At 41.6% G+C, this 8597-nt stretch overlaps 1 protein-coding gene across 2 annotated transcripts in view; it reads left to right on the top strand.

The window, feature by feature from the left end:
* Window positions 1–6586: 6586 nt before the first annotated feature.
* The window catches only part of LOC150089519 (glucose transporter type 1-like), a 1237972-nt gene continuing 1235961 nt past the window's right edge, over window positions 6587–8597 (top strand). For both annotated transcript variants that reach the window (XM_090368637.1, XM_090368634.1), the window contains exon 1: window positions 6587–7010. The gene's annotated coding sequence lies outside the window, so the exon portion shown is untranslated. The remainder of the gene's footprint in view (window positions 7011–8597) is intronic.

The following is an 8597-nucleotide window of genomic DNA, read 5'->3' as shown; positions in this document are numbered from 1 at the left end:
GCTCATTGCGATTTTAAAGAATTATTTTAATGTAAGAGGAAATCTGTTAACTATAATAAGCAGCCTGCTAGAACATAGGAAACTTATTGTTAAGCACCAAAAGCTACAATCTTGCTTTACCATCTCGCAAGGAGTGCCTCAAGGGGGAGTTCTTTCGGCTACTCTCTTCGCGGCCGCCCTGGAGCCGTTTCTTGCACGGTACTACAATTTTATAACATATGCTGACGATGTAAAATTCTTCATCACTTCCAAAGACCATGAATCAGCAGAAGGTATTTGTCAGATGGCAAATAGCACAATCCGAGAATTTGAGAGCTACCTGGATTGCATCGGGCTCCGTATTAATGCGCAGAAGTCTGCCCAAATGACCATAACTTACAAGCAGAATAAAAATGACATCTCGATCTCTGTGAACGGGGCTAGTGTGGAAAAAGTGCATTCTCACCTGGACCTGGGTCTTAAATGGGATGACAGACTCACCTTTGCTCAACACTTCGCCCATATGAAGACAAAAATATTCGCCGCTTTATGGGCTACTAGACAGGAACTGGTAGGAATTAGGGATCCTCAGCTAGCGACCAAATACATTTTAATGTGTGTCCTGCCAATTGCAATGTACGCCTCGCAAATCTGGTCTTCAGCTCCAGATTCACATTATAAGTCCGTCCTTGGGATCGAGTACTGGTTCTTGCGATGGCTTAACAGAGTTGCTGGCCACCCTTTTACTATCTCAAGGGCCATTCTCTACTCAAACCTTAACATCACATCCTGGATGCAGCGGACAATTAACAGGAACATGCACACTCTCGCACAAATGCTCACAGGCAGAGTGGATGCTCCAGTCCTGGATAATATTCTAGTTAAACCGCGTGCCACTGCTAGACGTTGCGGAGAACTAAATAATCCACTGCGTTCAGTCCTGAACAATCTTAGTAGCCTGCAAAGATTCTTCCCATCAAATGCAGCGAGAATATTTAACTCACTACACATAGATGCCGAAAAACTGTGTGAGGATGCAACATACCGGAAAGAGATCTTCCAGGATTCGTACAGACTTATTGAAATATGAATCGGCTGCAAAGTACTAAAGAATTGTGAATAAAAGTGAAGCTTTCTGCTTTAAGAACAATAATAATCTGTTGACTGTAAAAATATACCTTCTGTAAAAGTTATGTTAATATGTAAGTTATAGATGGAATTATTAGTGAATTGTAAATATGAGTTGTAGAATGTATGTACAGAATCATTAATGTGTAAATACCGTATATATTAAACATAAAATGTGTATATAATATTTCGGGACGAGACTACGTGTTCAGTATATGTAACCCACTGCACGTAGTATCTCGTACCCTGATATGTACTTAGCACCCTCCTGGCACTTTGCCGTCCCGGGGTGGTTTCCTTATGGAAATAAACGGATAATAATAATAATAATAATCTCCAGTTGGGCCCTGGAGTCCGCCGCCACCATCAGTGCAAGGTCATCTGCGAAGGCTTGACACTTTACTTCCCCCAAGTTGGTGTCAAGGAAGTCGTCGAAGACTATATTCCACGGGTAGAAATAGTGTATAGTGTGTTCGTGTCTAACGGCACCAGGGGTTTCCCCCATCTCCGCGTTCCTTTCATTGTGGGTGTAACAGTTCACTGTAAAGGCCAGAGATTTAAAAGTGTGTGGATATTGTATGAGTGTAGTGTTGTGTATCGTTGTTCTTCTGGCCATTTAGCCGCTAGACACCTGCTGGGGCCCAACGTTGTCCACACTATGCCTCGTGGAGGCAGACCAGGTACACTAGTATTGAAATATTTACTCTGGCAGGTCCAGCCACCTAATTTCCTGAGATTTCAGTAGCTAGGACCTTAAAAAAAAAAATATATATATATATATATATATATATAATAATAAAATTAAATTAAATTTTTGCTCAGTGCGGGTTAAGAAAATTGTGTAGAAAGGCCAAATGAGTTTACTGTGAACGCAATTAAATTTAGTCATTATTAAATTTTAAGTTATGTGGGGTATACACTTGCCTATTAGGTAGAGTGGAGGGGAGACAGAAGGCTAGGGGGAAAAGACAGAAATATGGGGACGATAGAGAAGGCAACCCCAGATAATCAGTGGGGCAGGCCCATGCCCCACCAGGCGAAGAGGGGAGTGGAAAGGAGGTGAGGGGATGGAAAATACCGTCCCCTCACCCTGCCGGGGGAGAGAGGAAAAGATAGGACCATGCAAGGGAGCATGGTTTGAGAGCCAAGATGGCGAGCAGCAAGCTGCAGTTGGTCTTCAGTGGCATTGGTGTTCCCATTTGGGATATCACTCATGGGACCAGGTCCCGCCCAGTTTAGTCAAGCCAGTTCTTGTCCTTTATTAAGTAGGTTCAGTTGTTATTCCTGGTTGTCATGTATATTGTTCAGTTGTGCTCCATTTCAGCGAGCACAAGTCTTCTTCAGAAATATGAGGCATGAGGTATATTGAGGGTCTAGCGGCTCCTGGGATTTCTCCCATCTCCGCGAATGTTCTATGTATCGGTGACAGTACCCTGTCAAAGCCAGAGATTTAGAAGTGTGTGAGTCATGAGTAGTGTTATATGTTGTGCCCATTGTTTATCCGGCTTATTGGCCGCCAGGCCCCTAATGGGACCCAACGTTGCCCATACCTCGCCACGTGGAGGCTAGCCGGGTGTTACCATTGAGTCAATTGTACTCTGGCAGGTCCTGCCACTTACTTTCCTGGGATTTTAGTGGCTAGGACCTAAAATAAAATTGGAACGACCGCGGTTGATTTTAATTCACTTACATTAAAGCGCTAATATGGGGTTTGACGCTGAAGGCCTGTTTCTGAATTGCCTAAAAAGTTGGGCGAAATTTTTTTTGGTGTATTTTAAATTTGGACGTGTAGGGCTATACACTGTGCAAGAGAAAGAGCTGGGAGGGGAGAGTGAAGGCTGGGGGGTGAAATAGGAAGAGGAGGGTCGATAGGGTAGGTGACCCCCAATTATTCAGTGAGGCATGCCCATGCCCCACCAGAGGGAAGGAATGGTGTGGCAGGGAAGAGAGGAGACAGCAAGCCGTCACCTCCCTCCCCTGCCGGGTGTGGGAGTAAAAGAATTGCACTGCACAAGAGAGTGCAGAGCCTTGAGCCAATATGGCTCCGTTGAGGCAGAAACTTGGAGTTTCTCTATCTTCGTCGGTCTTCTGTCATTGGTAGCATTTGGTATCCAGATTTGTCCTACAGCTATGAACACTGGTCAGGTCCGTTGTTAGTCTGTTAGCAATGGCTGTGGTTCTCTTCATCATGGGAAGATCCGCATCTCCATGGGGTTATTCTTGCGATCGCTGGTTTTAGATGATTAGTAGTGAGCAGGTTCCTGAGGGAGGTTCTCCTTGAATCCTCTCCACGCGTGTTCTGTGTCTCTTTTTATTTATTTATTTATTTATTTTATTTTATTATTTTTTTATTTGTATCTTCTGTAGATGGCTATCAGTGTTTTACGCCTACCAAATAGTTTTTGGGCATATTCCTTTAGCTCCCTGTATTCCTCTAGTGAGTCCAATAGATGTGATTCCAAGTTCTTGGGGAGGTAGTGTATTGCAGTGATCAGTCTGCACCTGAGGTCCTCATAATGGGTGCAATCATACATAATGTGCTCCCAGCACTCAAGCTCCCCACAGGCACAGCTCGGATCCACCTCAATCCCCAGCGCTGCCAGCTTGGCTTTAAAGGCCCCGTGACCAGTCAATAAATAGGTGGTGTATAAGCCAGGTTGAAACCAAGTTGGGGGACTGGGGTACATCCTGTCGATGTTCGGAATGAATTTCCTGGTGATATTTCCCTTATTTGAGTTGGCCCAGCGCTCCTGCCAAACTTGCATCAGGTGTTTTTGCAGTCTTGTCTTTTCATTTTTTTGTGGTGCATTAACGTCCACAGTATAGCCATGGTGTGTACAAGGTATTCCTTTCTCTATGTGGTAGTTCATTCCCCTGCGCGTGATCTCTAAGTCAAGGGGGAGAGCTCCGGCCAAGACCTGCAGTGCGTGGGTACTGGTTGTCCTACAAGCACGTGTAACTGTCAGTAGGATGGTTCTTTGCGTTGCATCAAGGATGCGTCGGTTTGCTACAGTTGCTGTTTTGGGAAACCATATTGCTGAGGCGTAAGTGATGAAATAATGAAAAATTAAATATAAAAAAATAAAATCCTCCATCCACTAGAGATATTGCAACACCACTGCAGTGCCGCTAGTGGGAGCCCCCGCCAGTAGCATCAGCAGACGTTTCGACCACTACCAGCAAGTATTCCGACTCTGAAAATGCTAGAGAAAATTTTCAGCGTTCGGAGAGTCGGGTCAGGAATCACAGACAGGAGCAGAGTTCCAAGGATGTAATCAGGCCGGTATATAGAGTGGTCACAAACAGAGAAGATCCTTTGGTAAATTCACTACTTTCTTAGGAGTCCCTAAGGCGTCTAGTTGGCCAAGATTTTCAGTCAGCACTTTTTAAGCTGTTCTTCATATGGACATCGATTAGCACCCCTTGCCAATCTGGTTTCCCTCTTTGGAATATTTTCTAGAAGCTTTATTTATTTCTTTAAGTGTAACCTACAGACGTGAACACGAAATTACAAATGCGGTGTCATCAAATAATTCTAATATAAAAGAACAGATCTTTTTACATACGTACCAAGGCCTTATATATCAGAGACAGGACACAGGTGTCTTCATTTCTGCTAATTTACACTGCATTGAAAATTTTCATGTCTGACTGAATCGTAAGCCTACGTCTTTTTTTTTGATCTGGACCACGTTAGCTCTCCCCCCCCCCCTAACTTGTAACTAACCCCTGGATTTCTGTTCCTCAGGTGAAAAACCTTACATTTAAAAGCATTAAATTTCAGATTATTGTCATTTTTCTGTATTTGTCATTTATAATTTATTGAGATGATATTTCAATGAATGACTTATACAACTTCACATGTGGTAAAAATGTGTACAGTATTTTTGAATTAACTTCAGCTTGGTTTTAAATCCTTACAAATATTATCAAATATTATGTTTTGGTAGATATTATTTAGTGAAAAATTATCAGCAATTTTCATTGTGTTTTTTTTTTCTTTCTTTCTTTTTTTTTTGTTTTCATTGTTCACGTGTTTCTGCTAATCAATGTGACTGCAGGAAAACGCGAATTTATATAATTTCGTGTCACGTTGGAATTGGAAACTACTCATCATTACTAATTTGTGATTGGAATCATAATTATAAAGGTTTAATAATTTTAGCTTTCATATGCGAATGTGTCTGAACTTTTTTATCACAAGTTCTATCCATTAAAGCCTTTTTTGGTTGCTCTTCAAGGATTCATTTAGTGATTAGTGCTTTTCTATTATGAATTTCAAGTGTGGAGATTTTAAGGAAATAATATAGGAACATCATTAAAATACAGGCATTTAAAAAAGGCAGCACTGAAAAAAATTAAGATATTATTGTGATTAGTATTTTTTAAGTAAATATTATTTAAAAATAAACTCTATGAAAGTATGAGTTATTATCGTAATGTAAGTTATATTTTTGTAATACCAAAAGTTCTTGATGAGAACTGCTTTTCATATGCAGTTGAACAGCGGTTGTTACAAAAATGAAGCCAAATCTTTCATTAAATAATTTCCTTCTTTCATTCTTATTGGGCTAAGATCGTTATTTTTATCATCTAATTCCTTTGTTTGTGCGCCTTAGTGGACAAAAAAAATAAATAAATAAAATAAATAAATAAATAAAACAAATAGTAAATAAATAAAATAAAATAAAAACCTGTTATCTAGAGGTAGAGGTCGCTGTCGTAGCAGTCGTTTTAGCATGCTGTGGAATACTCATTTACATACCGAAATAGCGAATTTCGAATATTATCGTGATTTATATTTGTCACGTATCAACACGAGAGAACTGCACACCCAATCCCATACGTACTTGACAAAAAAACTGCATTTGTCAAACAAACTGCATTTGTCAAACAAACTGTCATCCGTCTTAAATGTTTCATTCAGGAACTTCAGATTTCCTTCTTGATCAACTCACGGTTCAAGTAACTGTTAACTGGTGACATTTGACCTCCAAATAAAAGTCCAAGTTGTATCTTCTTTAATGTTGTTGACATACTAACCGCGATCCCATTTTTGCTATTTGTTTAGGTTGTGTGTGTGTGTGTGTGTGTGTTATAAATATCCCCTCCGTAGATTTCCTCCCCAGATTCAACGTATTTTTACCTTGGACGACATTCCACAATCTTTGCCATGTGTACAAAATGCAGCGAAAGCATCTCTCTCTCTCTCTCTCTCTCTCTCCACCTTCCATCCTCCCGAGCATATCCCACTGTCGCATTATTTCTTCAGCTTCCGCCGAGCACAGGGATGTAGGTGCAGTGTCGTCCTGCCGACTTGCCTGAGATGCACGAAGCAGACTGGCAGAGATGCTGGGTGTTGAAGACATGCGGTTAGCGGCAGAGGCTGTATACGGCCGCGCGCAGACGCGAATCGAGCACCCTTGACTGTAGCTGCAGCGACGGTGCTGTGAACTGTCCTCCCCTAACCCTTGTGTCTGCGGTCAGTGGAGCCCGCGCGCCACACGACCAGGCTTTTCTTCGAGTGTTACGAGCAGAAAGCTTTATTTATTTATTTATTTATTTCGAGGGTTTGTGCACTCGTTGGGGGGGTTAGGGAAAGTCGTACCGCCAAAACCGGGAAGCTCGTCTCCATCTGTTGTGGGTCCTACGTTCCGTTTGTCTCTTCCTGTGTGCCAGTGATTCTCCCGACAGTGTCCGGCGGTCGCCGTTGACCCGACCCTGGCATAGTGGCGTCTCAGTGGACGGATTAGTTTCCCCACTCGCTACCCGGCTACGTCGCAAGATACGGAGGATGTTACAGGCCACTGCTTTTGGTGACGACTGTGGTTGCTGCAAGCCGGAAATGAAGAAAGAATAGCGTCGGCGGAGGCTGCCCGCGGTGTCTGCATATCGTCTCCATGGTAAGTAGAAAGGTTTCTCTCCATCTGCCTCATTACGACGGAATCGTAGACCCGCTCAGTAATGGCGGCTCTTGTGAGATAGATGCGGTTTGCATTTTTGGTCCGATAGCGGATTCTTATTGAAGAGTAATCCGGTGTGCGTTCGGGGAATGATTGCTAAACCACGGGATCCAGCGCGGGCGCGCAGCTATAGAAATTGGTAGCGAGAATGATTGCGACACCATTCGACGGTTTTTTCTTCTTTCTTTCCCTCATTTCTGCCCCGTAGCATCAGTATGTTACGGTATTGATTAAATGTTTGTTGCGAGGCAGTGTAAGAACAGCTAACATGTGCTATTTTTAGCCAGCTATGTTTAGTCTCGCGGTACATATTACCATAACCTTTCACCACCGCTAGCTACAACTGTACTCAACTCACTTAACAACCACTGCTTTTAATTTTAGGGGTGCACATCCCTAATTTTCACTTTTTGCTTCATTAGTGAGGAGGACCGACGGGTCTGGAATTTAAAATGGGGAAAAAAAAAAAAAAAAAAAGAAGAAGCGCTTAACGTAACGTGATGGCGCGTGAGAGAGAGAAAGCTGCATCCTCCTAAAGATGAAATTAATAAAGTGTTCGCTATTGATGCAAATTTAGATGGGGTGGGATGCATGCAATGCGAAATAATGTCTACAACTTGGCTTAAGTGCAGTATGCGATTAATTTTAATGATAAGGCGAAGTAAGATAAATGTTAATGAAGGTAAAACCTCATTAGCATCCATCTGGCTATCCCTCTGCTCCTCCATCTGCGGTATATTTCTCTCTTTCCTCTCTCTCCCCCATCTGGCTGTCAGTAACTGTATATGTGTCTTTTTATCTCCTTCTCTCTGCTTGTGATTATTTCCATCTTTCATCTTCGATATTTCGAGTTTCCTTTTCTGACTCTCTTTGCATTTCTCGTTTAATTATTTACCAGAAAGTTAAAAATCTCAAAGAATTTTGCATATTTCAGAGTATAGAGATTTCAATCGTATTTCTAATACAGTATTTGACACCAGTAAAACTGAACATAGTTTATAATATTTTCTTGACGTGTTCTTCAGAGAACTAGATTTTATTTTCAGGTAGATTTTTGAAATTTTAAACTGCTGCTTGTGAATTAGGGTGGGCGATTAGTTATGTCTTCTGTCAAAGGCATACGGAAAATGTTATCCTAATTTTTTCAAGGATTAAAAAATAAAACAGACAAGAAATCTTATCGATTAATTGCATTACAAATGTTATATTATGAACGTGAATATCTCCAGTAAAGTATTAGGGAATGCGTGCATTCCCTAATACTAAGTAGTCCGATACGATTCATTTGAGCTGGATTTACTATTGAAATGAAGTACATATACCGAAGTATTCTTGTTTCTGTTTCACAGTTGATAACTGGGCGTTCTAAATACAGAGAGAGAGAAACAGACAGACAGACAGACAGACAGACAGACAGACAGACAGACAGACAGACAGACAGACAGATAGATAGATAGATAGATAGACAGACAGACAGACAGACAGACAGACAGACAGACAGACAGACAGATAGATAGATAGACAGAC

This window comes from Mastigoproctus giganteus, chromosome 2, assembly GCF_048544385.1.
Source record: "Mastigoproctus giganteus isolate SK-2022 chromosome 2, ASM4854438v1, whole genome shotgun sequence".
Lineage (NCBI taxonomy): Eukaryota > Metazoa > Arthropoda > Arachnida > Uropygi > Thelyphonidae > Mastigoproctus > Mastigoproctus giganteus.
Note: the sequence above shows the minus strand (reverse complement) of the source record. Positions and strands in the feature narration are given on the sequence as shown.